Below are 17,653 nucleotides of genomic sequence, written 5' to 3'. Positions count from 1 at the left end.
CTCAAATATGAAAATGGGAAGAAAATAGTGAATGTAGAAATAATATCAAATATTTAGTCTTGATTTAGATACTTATTGGTTTATTAATCATTTCACATGTGATTTCTTATCATTTAGTTCAAAATAAATATAAATCATCGTTTAGTTTGTTATCACTTAAAAAAAGCCCCGACTGTTGGAAAAAATCTAAGATAACCTCTAACCTCTTTGGGATTGAAGTTTATCCTTCAATCCAGAGGGGGATATCTCCTCAAACCCAACTACCCTAGGTCACAATGATAGAAGATCTATTAAACTATGGCCAGATTAATGTAAAAAATGTTGATTTTGGTTGGAATCAGGATAAAAAGACATACCATTGGGAAATGGATTCTAATTTGGCTTAAAATAAGATCAAACTAAAACATTCAGCAAAGCCAAGGTAACTAAGAAAATTTGAATCATTCATTTGCTATAATGAAAGGATGAATATGAGAGAAACAATCCACTAAGAAGGAGGATCAAACAAATTAATTCCAATGCCAGCTTTAGAAAGCAGAAAAAAAATTAAATCTATGGATAGAGCATCACAATGAATGAATTTCTCTTATATTCTTTGATTTATCATTAGAATATGATACACCATGGCAACAAAAGACACATAAGATAGGAGAAAACACATTCAAAACAATCAACACATGAATCTTTGTTGTAGCTTCACGCTTTCTTCATTAAAAATATCCCAAAAAATATAAACTACAATAGTTTTTTTCAACTAAAGTCGAACCCTTCTTCATTCTAAATAATTTGTCTTCATAGAAAAATTACAAACTAAAAGCAGGTTTCTACTATGTACTTAATTACAAATTTCTAAATATAAAGGGTGAATATCTAATACGCGAATACAATACATAATCTCATAGATATTTGTATCTAAAACTATAATAGTACTAAAATCCTAGCTAGAAAGTGGGGTTAAAATCGTTGACTGATATATTTCCTAACTTCATTGAACTTGTGCCTCATCCTCATGATAAAATAGTATCTATTCATTCAGCTTCTCCTTTCAAGACTTCTTGATTTTCCAGTGCTGACAAATCAATTGATACTATTTCAACTCAAGATAAGGACGAGGATCTCCAATGGGCTGGTTGTTAATGCTTCTATAAAAATCGATACAAAATTACACTGACACTGAAACTGTTAGCTCTCATGAAAATTTAATAGTACAAATCTTTGACATGCTAGTTATCACACTTCATTCAAAACTCCATCTGAATAGTTGGTAATCAAAATTGTGCTATTAAGATAACTAGCTGAGTGTGCTAGATGCTTCCATTAGAATGTCAACATTAGTTTTTCTTTTCTTCAAAGTCCTATGGACCTCTGTGTTAAATTTTTTCCTTGAGTCTTTAGTCTTCTTGGGTTTATTTGAGCTTGTTGACTCCTCCCTGCTTATAATGAAGTCCTTCTAAGGGGTTTTGTCCACATGAATGGCTTCCTTTTCCAAATCAGGGTTTTTCTTTAGGTTAATGTTCATTCTTAGTTTATTCCACAATCTTGTATGTGGCCTTTTTCCACCTCTGAACATTTCTGCTAAGGTGGTTTATTTATCATTTATTGTCTGCTATATCTCAGGCTCAATCATTTTTCCCTTAACCTTCTTTGTTTGTTTAATGACTTCTATTTCTGTAGGTAGAGGTACACTTGGAGATAGGGCATCTTTTGTTTTTCTCGAGCTCTCACTATTCATTGTATAAACCTTTAGTAACTTAGGATCTAAAGGAGGAATTGGTTCTACTTTTTTCCTACTCATGTTTTGCACAGATGAGGTCCCTTATTCTAGTTGGGGTTATTTAGTTTTCCTTTTTTGCCCTTTCTATCTGCTGCTTTCTGGTTTTACAGTTTCTTCAAACCCTCCCCAAAACAGAAAATGATCCCAAGTCCTGCCTACCTTTCTCATGTGGCTTTCAATCAATAGTTTAATTAAACCTTTATGATATATGAAATGAGCAGAAATATTGGGTCTTGCCCTGACTCTTGAAGACATGTGCTTAAGACTCATAAAAAAAAGGAGTGTTCATCGTCACCTGACCTTTGACATGGGAAAGAAAATGGAAATGGTACAAATTCACCTGGTTGAAGTATCTCTCACATGTGAAGTAAGATTGTGTGATATGCAGGAGAAAATGCCACTCATCCTTCAACTAATACCTTTGGATTGTTGAATTCCAACACCTATCCTTATACTCATCATTAAGAAATAATGACACATCGATTCAGGATAAAACATGACTCTTGAAACTTCTTTCTCTGTCTCCAGGGAGGCTTGTAACTTATGTTATTACCTTCTCGGTAGGATGAAAAGAGATTCCCCCAACATTGACCTGCTAACCCTCAAAAACCTATGTAAAAGGTGTGGAAACTTCATTGTGATAAACTGTATAGCGGAAGAAGAATTGGTGCACCTGTCCTCTCTAAAACTTTGATGAATCTCTGGGTAGACTTCAAGTAGGATGGGTCCTTTGGGTTCACCTCTATGTCATTTCTTCTCCTTTCCATAACTTTCACCGTCAAACACTAGCATCAGAAGCGGGAGTGGGATTCAATCAACATTTTTTGGGATAACTAACACCGTGTCCTTTATTGGCGTAAAACATTAACATGATAACCATGAATTATCTGGGTTTTACCATTTAAAAAAAAATGATTTCACAACGTGATATATGGTAAAGCGTATAATAAACTTGATAAAATAAAACCTTTCTATGCAATCATGACTTTTAAACTGAATTTACCTCTTGCCGGCGAAACCCAGAAACCGATCATGTACTATCACCATCTAATTGATTAGTTATCACTTGATACGTAAGAATTCATTTGCTGACACATGCTCCATTAGTGCATTCCTTTGGACATGAAAATTTTGAATTTTTCATTTGATGCTGATGCTCCAGTTGTCACAAATTTGCGCTACTACTTTGGTTGTCAGCGCATCTTTATTTTGAGATCTTCTAATAGTGCTGATATTCTATCTGTCAGTGCTTTCACATTATTTTTACACATTGGTTCTCACATTGAAACTATCAATGCATTTTTGAAGCTATTAATTGAAATTGTGATAATAAATGGCTCCACATGGATGTTGTTGATCATAGATGGAAGCAATAATCCCAATAGACAAGAGGCTTATTTATTAGAATGGATATTCTTAAAGAAAAAATTTAACATATTCTCTCTTGATAAGACAACTGTTTCTCAAACTTATTTATTTACAGAATCTCTTGGAACTAGAAAATAAAGTAAAATAAAGTAAAACATCTTTTACTCTCTGATAACCATTTATCAGAACCTTAGGGAGTTCTCCTTGGGCTTGAAGTCCTTAGAAATGTTTATTCACACCTATAAATTTTAAAATAACATGGATATATACAATGAAACAGTGGAATATTGTATTCTTAAGAAATGTAATGTTTCAGAAACTGCCCATTGGCTGGACCTCCAAGAAATAATTCTCCTTTTGAATCTTGCATAATAAAGATATTCTTGTCTTGATAAGATGGAATTTGATATGTACTTTTCCAAATATGGTCAAATTTATCGTGTTTACCTTTATCTTGAATGTGAGCATCCCATTTTAAAATTGTCTCCTAGACTTTGAAATTATCTTCCTTTGTGTTTTTATCAAATACGCTTTTGATCTTTTCTTGGAAACTTTGAGATTGTTCATATACTTTTTCTCTGATTTCCTTCATCTCTGTTAGCTAATTCATTCTTCTTTGAAAATGATTTGGTTCCTCTCCTATTACCTACAAGTACTTCATAAATGGTATTCCAAGTGAAACTGGTGTTATCGGGAAAACTAGTGTCTATGCAGAGTTGCTAGTCCCACTAAGACTAGTAGCTATCTTAGAAACAAACAAACTAAAACTAATTTCATTTTCCTTTATGAGAAGTAGATAAGAAGGGAACAAAGGAGACCAACCTCTGTCTTGTGCTTGGTTCCTTGGTTGATTCCTCTCCCTTCTGGTAGATCTTTGCCACTCGTTTCCTCATCTACCCAGCTTCAAAAGAGCACCTATGGAATCAAGGCAGCATAACACTATCCAAGAACAGAGATCTACTATCATAAACAATATAGGACCAGATATATATTAACCACACAAATGCATATATCATCAATCATACAAGAATGTCATGGAAAACTTGAATAGCTTTATTAATATCAAGAATAGAAAAGAGGATTACAACCAATTGTTCTGACCCAACGTCATCCTCTCAGCAAGAAAGCCCTTCTTCACCTCATGAAAAGCTTAGATCACCCAACACTATGATGTTACACCAAGAAACCAGCAACACTTCCTTACAAGATACAAAATTCCAGCCCTTAGATCTCTGGGATGAGGGATCCATATATAGATGATTGCAGGGAGGTGAGTCAGCTTCTGAGATTTGATTAGTGTCCTCTCTCTAATAGTTCTTGATTCCACTTGGAGATTGATGATCTCTTACTCATCCCTGGACGAATGCAGAGAGGCAAGTGTCACAGGAGAAGTTTCTGGAAGATTCTATGATCCTCCACCTCGCAAATTGACTATGCCATTTGTCCACTCTCACCCATCGCACCCCATAGAAGGTCTTTTCAATATGCATCGCAACTCCCATGTGCATTTAGGTGGGATACAACGCATTTTGACCATCGAGCAGGTGAGATGGTCCAGTTTTGACTTGTTCAGAGTAGTTTTTCATGGAGAACTTCTGGGAGATGATGTAATCAGCTGACCTTGTTCTTTTAGGGGATGGAACAACACTTTTAGGGACTTAGGAGCCCTAAGTTTATGGACATATTTCATTGGGGTAGCAGTGCCCAAAAATGTCTATAACAGTTTCCCCCTAAAGCATGAGGTCGTTAATCCTTTGACATCGGGTGAAATGATTTATCATGAGGATTCGAAGTTTTTTCAAGCTGGAAGGCGACCTGTAATAAGATACAATACAATACATTATCTTCATAATATTTTCATGATCTAGCTGAGGCGGGCATTCCCATGCTCATCTTTATAAATTCATTTTTATGTACATAAGACAGACAATCGTCTGAGTGCAGACTAATGATTCTGGTACAACCATCATTGCTTAGATTGGATTATTATCTGTTCAGCAATGATGTACATTTGATGTCTTTATTTTCCTGAATATATATCACAGCCTAGATGGATGAAACTAGATCTGGGGTCTTCAATCTCATTCGATCTTCACTCAAAGTACAAGTCGATCCATGTGAGATATGTTCTGGAGTCGAACATGGAAAGACATCGCGTGATTACCAGCCAATGATGTAAGCTATTAACAAGCGCGAGAGGAATCACTGATAATGAGGATTACCCTAAAGGTACTATAGTACAATTCACGTGGTGTGAATAAGGGACTTGGTGTCGAACACCACGCAAAATCTTTCGGTCGAAGGCCATTGATGTAAACTTGTCGCTAGAAGTGAGAAACTTACTATTGAGGCATGCAAGCTTCAAAGTACTGAAAGGGTTGTTCCTAAATCGACTTCCTGGAAAATGAGTTGATGTCTACAAGAAGAGATCCGTCATAGGAGGGCCTTAGTGAATCCCACATCTATGACACAGAACGAAGCAAATGATTTTAATGGAGGTGAAAACAATCTGATGATATAAGGTTCAGGGTGGCGATCATGAAAGGATGGAGTGTAAATGTATTGTAGTGGATGAGACATAGGTGAATTCTCTGAGCGACTTCTCTTGAACATATTGGAGAAACTAACATGATGGATTGGTAGCGTTAACCCCAAATGTGGATGGTGTGATGGACCAATGATGATATGATTAGTGAATGGAACAACCCGACCCGACTCGGATGTGGAGCGAAAGTGTCATGTTCAAGAGCGACTTGCTACCAATAAAGTTTCTTCAAGTTTTCTTCCCAATTTTTCCCTAGTCATTGCTGACCAGTACCTCTTTATTTTTGTCAAGCTTGAGGAGGATAACATATGATTGTTCTATAATTTTCCCTTCGGGAAAACCCATCGGTATGTTTTAATGAGCCTGGCGATAGTGAAACTCGTTCTTGTCGGTATGGACAAGTTTGTCGCTATTCGGTTTTAACGAGTTTAACGACAAAGATAACTTGGTCCTTTTCAATTTTAGAGAGTCTGAAAGGGATGTAAAGGAAACTCAAACAATCCTTTTTTGTCATATAATCCCTTAAGTCCGAAAAAGTATAAAATAATACAAAAGGGATGAATTTTTGGTAATTTTAACGATCTAAACAAAACAAGTGCTCGATCTTTTTGTGTAATAATCCCTCAGGTCCAAAAAGATTAAAATCTAAAGGAGGGATAGCACTTCCGGTCACTTTAACGAGCTGGAGAGGCCAATTACGCGGCAATATTTTCATATTTTACGATTCAGATGAAAAGAGCTTAAAGGAGACTCGTTTTTTGAGGAACGAGTGATAAATTCGTGTAGCAGCTAATTCCAGGTAAGGTTTGGAATTTTCCAATCACGGCAGTGTCACAAGGATGGATAATAGGATCACTCTTCGCAGTCGTTCCTAAAAAGGGGTAAACAATCAAATAGAGGTGAATGATCGGCCAATACAGAGTGGAGGTGATGATGAGAACATGACCAAGGCTTCAAAGGCTGATGGTAATGCATTCACGATAGTTATTTAGCGGAAATTGGTTCATTTTTTAATGAATGAGCTTAAACTCTAGGGGAAACATTTTCTCACTGCTTATGTTTAATTTTTAACGCGCTTGAACTCCACAGAAAAACTTCTCGATATAATGGTCATTGATTACCTTGATTTTACCATTGACAACATTGTTCCTTCAAAGGTTGTACCGCCTATTCAATTGCTTCATCAAACTAGTTAGAAACGAATAATATATGCTTGAAAAATGAGTCAAAACACTAATATTTTACTTGAATTACGTGAAAAGTAATTTAAAAGTGGTTTTTACCTCTCATTTTACAATTTCATTTGAACTTTGGTTTGTTTGAGCTTTGGAGGTGCTTTCCCCCTTGATTTTCACCAGCTGATTTCGGGAGATTCTGTGGATGATTCTTGGCGCCGTCTGGACCAGGTAAGAGCTAAACCTGAGATCTTCAGTTTCATTCTTTCCTTTTTGAATTTTGAGCATGTTTCCTGGTTTTTCTAAGCCCCTGGGGTTTGAAGAATTCACCTTGGCTCCATCGCACCTTTCCTATATAAAAAGGTGTGATGCATGCTGGCTTGGCCATTGGCCAGTCAACATGCATCCCACCCAGTACTCTACTGGGTGTGTGATGGGCACAAGGAGGGAAACTTGTGCACAGTTTTTCATGGGAATTTTTTCTTGTTTTTCACCAAATTAGGATCCTGAGTCTTCTCTTGTTTTTTTTCAGAGATTGATTGGAGAAAAATTCCTATTACATGGCGAGAACGTGAGCATGAAGAAGAGGACATGCTTGCTTTACATGATTCGGTTACGGTAAATGCACTTTGGAACTGTGGCCTGTTCAAGTTTTTTCGCATCTCTAGCATGAGGAAACAAATCAACTTGTTGCAATATTTTCTCGATGCATGGGATCCTACCAATCAGGTGTTCCAGATTAGGGGCAAATCCATCCCTTCTACTATCGTGGACATCTATTTTTTGACTGGCTTATCGAGGCGTGGTGCCCCTATCTCATTATAAGGTTCGGCCCATGGGGGTGAATCCGTGAGAGATTATATTCGTCAGTACTGTAGAGAGGGATCTCAGCCGAGTAAGGACGGCAAGATCAATATTTGAGACGTCACTGACAGGTCTTTAAGGACCATTTTGTTCACTTTTTCTAGACTGGCTGGTAGTGCGGCTCCTCATGTGGCCAATAGGTCTTATATGCTGTATGCCTTGGAATGCCTTGAACCAAAGGTGTTCAACTGGTGTGATGTAGTACTCTCTGTGATGAAAGAACAACTGACCAAGGTAAAGAACGGAAGATTGAAGAAATTTGGATATGGTTCTATTTTGACCGCTTTTGCCTTGGAAAAGATCCCGCTGATGCAACCGCAGTATGTTTCACTTGGTTTACCTCCATTAACTGAGCCATGGATGCAGAGATGGGTTGACTTCATGGCCCGACATGCAGGTCAGTCCCGGATTTCTTTCTTTGATACCTTCTTTGAGTGGTTAAACTATCAACATATGGTTTTTTCCGAGTGTCCACATGCTAGTATGGATTTCCGAGGTGATCCGGATTTGGTACTACTAGCTGGTGAGGAGTGGGGTGTCATAGGTAAATTCTCTGACCATATTCCTGTTTATTGCTTTTCATAATGTTCTTACATTTTCTTTACTCAAGACTAATCAAAACTCATGCGCTCATGCAGACATTGGACTAGTCCGACCAACAACACGTCCAAGAGCGCCAGCTACCGCTCCGACAGGAGAGGCTGTGGGGAGGGCTATCCTTCGCGACCTTAACATAGCTGAAACTCTTTCAACATTGCAGGATCAGGTCGAAGGCTTCACTCTTGGTATTTCGGACATGAGGACCGACGAGCTGCCTCTTAGGCTGCAGTGACATACCACTGGCGTGCCAAATCAATGGACTCGGCTTTTATGCATGATTGCACAGGTGGTGACTTGTTATCATCAGCACCATTAGACTAGGGTGCCCCCCCAACATTTTTGAGTTTTGGGTCATCTGACTAATTTTGTCTTGGTTACAGAACATTATATCTAAACCACAAACAGTTATATATATATTTTTGATTTCTGGATTTTTATTTTGGTTAAGTTACATGATCCTGATGAAAATATTGATGAAATGCTTTTTATAAATGTTGAAAATGTCTATCTAACACATAATTTGCCAATGAGTTTGTTAATTTGTTTAAGTTTCTGGAAATATGTTGATATTGAATAGAATCAAACTGTATTTCCAAAATCTTGACCCTTAGGAACATGCGATAGATAGCTGGATTTCGGACGGAGTAGATACCAGTGGGTTGTATTATGACGAGTTGTGAGTCTAGCCTGACGACAAGTCGGCGTATGCCATGGGTGATGGCATTAGAGAGGAGTTCTATCAACTCTCTATATTCAAAGATGTTATTTTTCGACCGACCAATACATACCCCTCTGAAACTTATTAACTCACCGCTTGGATCAAAAATGGCCCAGGTCACAGAAGATAGGTTCCGCGAACTATGACTCTCTCCGTCGGCATATCCAACAAATGATTCCAATAGGTTTGACATCTGCAACAAATGTAAAAAATGGATTACCTGACCAAAACAAATATCCTTAGTGAAAACAAAAATTTAACAAAAGCATAGGGGTTACTACACCGTATCATGCATAGTAACACTTAAGGTACAACCTGTTATAGGGTTGCGCCAGTGGAATCCCCTCATAATCTACTAACTCGTAGGCTCCTTTTGCTAATACCCATTTAACAATATAGGGGCCCATCCATAAGGATTTGAATTTACCTTCTCCCAATTTATCGGATTCCTGGTCGTAAAGTAAGACCAAGTCACCTTTTGAGAAGACACGGGGTTTGACATTCTTGTCAAACTGCACCTTGACTCGTTTCTTATGGGCTTCGCTAGCCAAAGCGGCATCACGACGGGTTTCATCCAATTGGATTAGTTCCAAGAAACGAGCCTCCTCTTCTGAAGTTCCGGGGAGAAGGTCGACTACGAGTTTTAGGGACGAGATTTCACACTGAATTGGTACGATTGCTTCTAGGCCATACACCAGTTGAAAGGGTGTAAACCTAGTTGCATTCCTTACCGATGCTCGGTATGCCCACAAGGCTGAGTACAGGATCAGGTGACAACTCCTTTTGTGGACTCCAATCATCCTTTGCAGCATCCGCTTCTGGACCTTGTTGACTGCTTCAACTTGTTGATTGGCCTGCGGGTAATATGGAGTAGAGCTGTCGTGGGACAACCCCAATTTGGCAGCTAATTCAACCATCATGTGATTGCGAAAATGCAATCCATGATATATGACTATGGCCTGTGGAACACTGAGTCTGGTGACTACATGATTGAAAAAGAAAAGGGAAGCCGTTTCGTCGAAGTTGTTTAATGTAGGCATCGCCTCGACCCATTTGGTAAAATAGTCTACCGTGACTATGATATACCCATGTCCCCCGGTCGAGGTGGGGTTACATGTCATGAAATCTATGTCCCATTTGGAAAATGGCCCAATAGCAACTACTGGTTGTAGGGGTGTGGGTGGTCTTATAGTTTCGCTATCGAAAATTTGACATGCATGGCAACTTCTGACTGCTGTTATGCAATCTTTGAACATTGTTGGCCAGAAGTATCGTGCTCGTAAAACGTTTTGCGCCATAGCGTAACCATATTGATGCCCCCCACACGCGCCTAAATGGATATCATTCAGGACTTTTTCAGCCTCCTCATGGGTGAGGCACCTCCTCAGAACTGTATCGACACCATGATGGTAAAGCGTATCACCGACGATCATGTAGTCTTTCAATTAGTATCGAATACATCTTTGTTCCGAGCGAGAGGTATTAAACCTATATTTTTGGGTTTGGAGGTAGATGATTATATCTCCATACCACGGATTGCTTGAAGATATCAAGAACAAAGATTCATCCACGATGGTTTCTTCGGATGTTTCATCGTTGGATGACGATGGGAGATCGCATAGTAATTCCGCGAAAACCAGGGATTTTTTCGATTTGGATTTTACAAATTCCAGATCAAACTCTTGAAGAATTGCTATCCATTTTGAATATTTGCCCCCTAGCAACTGTCGCGACAATATATAAGTCATGGGGTTGCAATATGACAAAATGGTAGTTTTTTGAAAGAGCACATAGTGTCGAAATATTTATATCGCTTGAACAGCTGCGAGAGCCAACTTTTCAAAGTAGGAATATTTGCTTTCTGTATCATTTAATTTTCTACTCAAATAATATATAGGATGTTCAATTCCATTTTCTTCTTGAACTAAAACCATTGCGATGGTTGTATCTGCTGTAGCGAGATACAGGTTAAAGTCTTTTTGATAATCAGGAGCATACATTAATGATGCTTTCATTAGGGATTCCTTTAAAGCATCAAAGGAAGCTTGCGCGACCTGATCCTAGATGAAGGGTACTTCTTTTTTCAATAGATGTTTATAACCTTTAGCAAGTTCGACGTAATTTGGAATAAACCTCCTCAGAAAGTTTGCTTTCCCTTGGAGTTTCTGAATCTGAAGCAAATTTGAAGGAGGAGGCAAATTTATGATTGCCTGAACCTTACGTGGGTTGAGACGAATCCCATCCTTTGAGACTACAAAGCCAAGCAAACGACAAGAACTGACACAGAACACACATTTGTGTGGATTGAGTCGTATCTTGTAGTGTCGGAAATGTAGAAATATGGCTCTCAAATGCTGCAAATGATCGGTTTGCTTTCACGAATGAGCCGGAATATCATCAAGATATGGTTGAACGATTTTTTTGATTTCATGGAAGGCATAATTCATTACCCTTTGAAATGTTTCCCCTGCGTTCTTTAAACCAAAGGGTAACTTGCGATATGCAAATGTGCCCCACGGACAAACAAATGCAGTCTTTGACTGGTCCTGTGGGTGGATATTTATTTGATTATACCCGGAGAATCCATCCATAAATGAAAAGATTTCACATGCATCACAATCATCAATTATCTGGTCAATAAAGGGTGTAGGGTAGTTGTCTTTTGGACAAGCTTGATTTACATCTCTATAATCGACACACACTCTGATCGTTCCTTATTTTTTCATTACAGGAACAATGTTCGATACCCAATCGGTTAGAGGAATCGGGTAAATAAAACGAGCATGGAGAAGTTTTTCAACTTCTGCCTTAATGGCAGTGGCTTTCTTGGGGTGCACCTGCCGTAGTCGTTTTCGTACTGGTTTTACATCTAGATACATATTTATTTTGTGTTCAACTATACTCGAGTCAGTGCCTGGCATTTCATCATATGACCAAGCAAAGACATGTCTGAATTCATTAAAAAGAACTTTGTATATTTCCAATTCTGAAGGAGAACAACATTTGCCAACATAAATATTCTCTACAACATCTGTTTTGGTCGAGATATTTACGGTGATCGTCTCTTTGATATTGGACAAGTTTCGCTCAGAATCCACTGTGTTTACAGTATTTTATAGGAAATCAAAAACTGAAGGATGATGAAGGTCATCAGGAGTATCTTCTTGACAATCTAGAAGATGGTAACAATGGTGGTAATCTTCCCATGGCACCCTGTTATAGACAATTTTGTGCCTTGCAGCATCAGGCATGAATTGTCAATAATCCAAGGGATCCAAAGTCCCTAAACATGATGTTCCTACCCCTAGAGGAACAAGGTCAGCAAACCAACAGCTCTCAGATCAGTTCTCCACCTGAAAACACTCAAAAACAAGCAATCCTGAAATCAAAGCAGGTGCTCCACTAGGCTTTTGCGCTGAAACTCAACTCCTCCATGGTGTACCTGCGTTGCAAAGCAGGTAGAACAAAGGCCACCTGCGCTGAGCGAGATGGGACAAGTGGCACACTGAGTCATTTCTCTGGAATCTTCCAAAAATGACACTTGGATCAGGGATTTCGCCTTGTGATGAGTCAGAGGCTCTGTTTCTCCAAGTGGAAGCAAGGTTCTCCAAGTGGACTCAAGAACTGAAGATCAACTGAAGAGAGAGAGGACACAAGGCAGCTACACATCAGTTGCAAGCTGACTCATCCTTTCTCAATTCATCTATATATTGAGCTCTCTCCTATGAGCTCAGGAGGCTGGAATTTTGTGCAAAGTAATGATATGCTGTTGGTTTCATCATAGAACTATTGGGTGATTGCTTGAGGGAGGTGAAGAGGAGAAATTCTTTCTGCTGGGAGGTGTTGCTGGATTGGAGCCTTCAATGGTTGTAACCTTCTCAGAACTTTACTTCTTCATTAATAAAAGCTATTGAGGTTCTTCTATATGCACTTGTTTCAATAATGTATTGTGATAATTGTATATTTGGTTTATGCTAATCCGTGAATCAGTTATGATTGCATGCTTCTTGTAGTTTCCTTCTTTGTCATTTTGCAGGATCTCATTGTAGCTGGGCCAGCAAAAGAGCAAGGAGCTGGAAACAAGCAGCGAAGAGAAGAGTTTGGATTCGACATTAAGCGCAAGGCAACGGTTAGTGCATTCTTTCATTCTCTTTTGCTTTCATAAAGAAGTAAACCTTCAGTAGTTTCCTTTACAGTTGTTGCTGAGGTACTATCACCCTTAGAGTGGGATAGGGTCATCCGAATCGGATACTTTTCCCTACAACAAACTGGCGACTCCACTGGGGATCGTATCTGTTTGATTGTTTGTAGTATTTTGCTATTCATTTCCTGAACAAAAGAGTACCAAATCGAAAAGCTTTTGACTATATCAAAAGCAAAGTAGAGGGCAGCTACTCTAGCTCATTTCTGAGCATATTCATGATTTGAAGAGCTGATCCACAAGGATCCTTGTAAGCTCTTAGTGATAGCTTTTCATCCTCCTAATCATCCCTTTGTGTGTACTTGACTGATTGCTTCTGATTTGAGAAAAAATTGTGCATTTTTGAGAAAATTGTGACTCGGAAACTGAGAAAACGCAACTTTCGTTTTCCAAAGCAGGTAGTACACAGGCTACCTGCTTTGCAACGCAGGTCCCGAAGGGGCTACCTGCGCTGAGAGCCAGACTAGCTGTGCAGCACCTGCGTTGGCCCAATTTTGCCTAGTGCAGTTGGGGTTTCCTCCCTTTTTCTCGCCTGTTTTCACTATAGATTTGGCAGCCAGTTACCAGTCTTGTACCAGTTCTGAAACCAACCTTACTTGCCATCATTCTGCCTCTGTTATATAACGAAATTGTACTTGTTCTTTTGTATTTCTTACTTCATTTACAAGTTCCCATAACGAAGAGTAAACTAGTCTTGCTTTGGCCTCTTGGATCTGAACCTGTGTTAGGCATTTTGCTGGTCTAAAGAGTTAGCTTGTTTGCTGTCCATAGCTGATAAGTCTTTTTACTTTCGTCATTATGGTTTGATTTCATGTATTTCCAGTGATTAAACAAGTAAATCTTAAGGTGTCTTCTGATTTTGGACAAGCTTGTTTATTTTCGCTTTAAATCGAAATCAAAGTTATATAACAACTTTCTTATTGTAACCCATCAACATTAAGAAAGGGAAAAGAAAATACATGCATTGTGCATTTTGCATTTGACTGTTTGCATGATGATTTAGGAAATTTTGCATTAGTGTGTGCTCTATGATCTGTGTGAAAAGATTTGCCTTTCTTCTCCCTCAGTAGTTAAGATTTTCAAAGTTGAAAGATTGAAAAGTTTGCTTCTCATCTTAGACTGCATTCAGGAATTTGTTATATACATCTCGTGGTGATCCTTAAAGGCAAATTGCTAAACAAGATCAACATTAAAATAAATTCAATTTACATAACAACGCTTTGTAACATAACGCAAACATATAGAGGTCTAGGTAGAGACGTGTTCCGGCGTCGTTAATCATAGTGACTGTCGATCTCTACGAAGGTGGGTGATTCCTCCTGAGAGTCGGTGGCACTAATACGGACTTGTGCTCCCATGTACCGTCGCATATATATTGGGAGACCCCTATAGGAACAAAGCCTTTATCCATAGGAAGCCGTGTCGGCCGCCCTACTGATCGCGATGCAGTGAACACAACATTCACGAAGATCGACCACCCGTACTGTAAAACGTATTCTGTGGTTTCGAGAAAAGTTTGGCACACCCTCTGCCTAGAACTCCAGAGCAGTTTCTTTTGGCCTTTTTCAAACTCTATAACTGAAAAAGTCCAACCGAGAATTTGTCACTTCGGGCTCGTTAAAACATCGAAGGAGACTAGAGTCATCTTTAGCTTTTTCTCGACTCTTAAAACATGAAAAAGCAAAGTTGTGTCTAAAGCGTCGTTAATAAAATTTATTTTAAGCGGAACATAATCACCTGTTATTCCCACGTTGATCTTTCAGTTGAAAAGTATGGAGCCCACCAACCAAGGAAGTCACCTTGGCGGAAGTCCCAATCCCTTCTCCTCTTGGGGAGATGTTGGTGCGCCTCATATGGCCACATTGTCACTTCCAGGATTGACAATTGGCCTACCTGTATGGCTCTTTTCAACTAATGTAGTTCAAATCACCACTAATCCTGAGCAGTCGAATCAACAGTCAGACCAGTCTAGAGCTACCCACCAGCCTTCCACTTCTTACAATTCTTCCTCTGATCCTTCATCTTCGCGAGGTAGAGCCGGCAAAAGTCAGCCTCCCATGGAGAAGAAGGAAAAGAAGAAGAGAGAAAAGAAGCAGAAGGGGCCTATGGCGAAGGCGACTGGGGGCAAGCAAAAGACATCTGACAAAAATCCACACACTGTACCGACCGGGCCTAAATCGCCATGTGTCATTTGCAAAGGGACCCACTTTCATCGTGATTGTCCTTGTATTCCCCGGATACTAAGGGACTGGTCCCCTAGGTTGCACAATCCGGTAGCATCAACCTCTGGTAGTCATGTTGATTGCAGTCCGTCAACTAGCGTGAGTGAAGGACAAAAGGGGAGACCAAGATCACCCTGTATGTTGTGTGAAGGCGATCACGCCATCCACCGATGTCCATTCTTAGATGAGGCGAAGAGAGTTTTGGAAGATCGTCCGGTATCACCGTTACGACTTCCTCCTGGATACCAAAAACTCGTGCCTAATCCCTCGATAGTTGAAAATCCAGCTGGCCCACTCAAGTGGTCAGCTGAAGTGTCAGTCATTGAGAATGAACCTGCTGAATCCAGACCAGACGAAAGTCTAAAGGTCGAAACGACAGTTGACCCGGTTCTTCCTTCAGAGGTTTCATCCTCAAATGACTCCGTCATTGAAGACCCATCTTCAAATGACACCCTCACTGAAGAGGATAAGGATGACACCGTCCATATTCTTTTCATCAACACAGACTCTGATGAGCATTAGGGCAATGCGCCCATTCCTTTATCGCAGGAAGGAACATCGTCAGGGTCGTATCCGGCCGTGTATTCGGTCCCACCACCAAGCAACCTGGTTGTGTCCTTTGATTGGAATCAACTGGGCAGACCCCGGTTACCAGCCAGTATCCCATTCAGAATCATCGTCCAAATCTACAGAATGGTGATGGCTGGAACTATCATTGATGAAGGGGCATCTGTGAGTATCCTTTCCTCTATTGCTTGGAAAGCACTGGGTTGCCCGGCGCTTTTACCTGAGATGAGAAATCTATCAGGTTTTGATAAAGGAACCAGTCACCCGTTAGGGATTCTCCCCAATGTTCCAGTTACATTGAAAGGGAAGACAGTTCATATGAACATCATGGTCGTCCAGGGACCCTTAGTTTATAACTTACTCCTTGGACGAGACTATATATATTTCATGGAGGCGATAGTGTCCTCACTCTTCAGAGTTATGTGTTTTCCGCACGAAGGAAGAATGGTCAAGCTCGTAGACCAACTTTCATTTCCAGGATCACGCATTGCAAATAGTCAAATACCATCCCTTAACGGTTTATTCACTCAAGGAATGCCTCCACCCCCGGTTCTACTTCCCGATGAATGCGAGTGATTCAGAAAGAAAGAACTGGGACCCAGGGGGCATGCACCCCAGTGGAGTCGCCATTTTTTTATCGGGAAAACTAGTGTCTATGTAGAGCTGCTAGTCCCACTAAGACTGGTAGCTATCTTAGAAACAAACTAACTAAAACTACTTTCATTTTCCTTTATGAGAGGTAGATAAGAGGGGAACAAAGGAGACCAACCTCTGTCCTGCGCTTCGTTCCTTGCTTGATTCCTATCCCTTCTGGTAGATCTTTGCCACTTGTTTCCTCGTCTACCCAGCTTCAAAAGAGCACCTATGGAATCAAGGCAGCATAACACTATCCAAGAATAGAGATCTACTATCATAAACAATATAGGACCAGATATATATTGACCACACAAATGCATATATAACCAATCATACAAGAATGTGGAGGAAAATTTGAATAGCTTTATTAATATCAAGAATAACAAAGAGGATTACAACCAATTTTTCTGACCCAACGTCATCCTCTCAGCGAAAAATCCCTTCTTCACCTCATGAAAAGCTTAGATCACCCAACGCTATGATGTTACACGAAGAAACCTACAGCACTTCCTTACAAGATACAAAATTCCAGCCCTTGGATCTCTGGGATGAGGGATCCATATATAGATGATTGCAGGGAGGTGAGTCAGCTTCTGAGATTTGATTAGTGTGCTCTCTTTGATAGTTCTTGATTCCACTTGGATATTGATGATCTCTTACTCATCCCTGGGCGAATGTAGAGAGGCAAGTGTCACATGAGAAGTTTCTGGAAGATTCCATGATCCTCCACCTCGCAAATTGACTCTGCCATTTGTCCACTCTCGCCCATCTCACCCCATAGAAGGGATTTCAATATGCATCACACCTCTTGTATGCATTTAGGTGGGATGTATCACACTTTGACCATGGAGCAGGTGAGATGGTCCAGTTTTGACCAGTTCTGAGTAGTTTTTCATGGAGAACTTCTGGGAGATGATGTAATCAGCTGACCTTGTTCTTTTAAGGGATGGAACAACACTTTTAGGGACTTAGGAGCCCTCAGT

Source organism: Pinus tabuliformis, chromosome 8 (genome assembly GCF_031772625.1).
Source record: "Pinus tabuliformis cultivar Carrire ecotype Pingquan chromosome 8, CPIR1, whole genome shotgun sequence".
Lineage (NCBI taxonomy): Eukaryota > Viridiplantae > Streptophyta > Pinopsida > Pinales > Pinaceae > Pinus > Pinus tabuliformis.
This window is presented reverse-complemented; position numbering follows the sequence as displayed.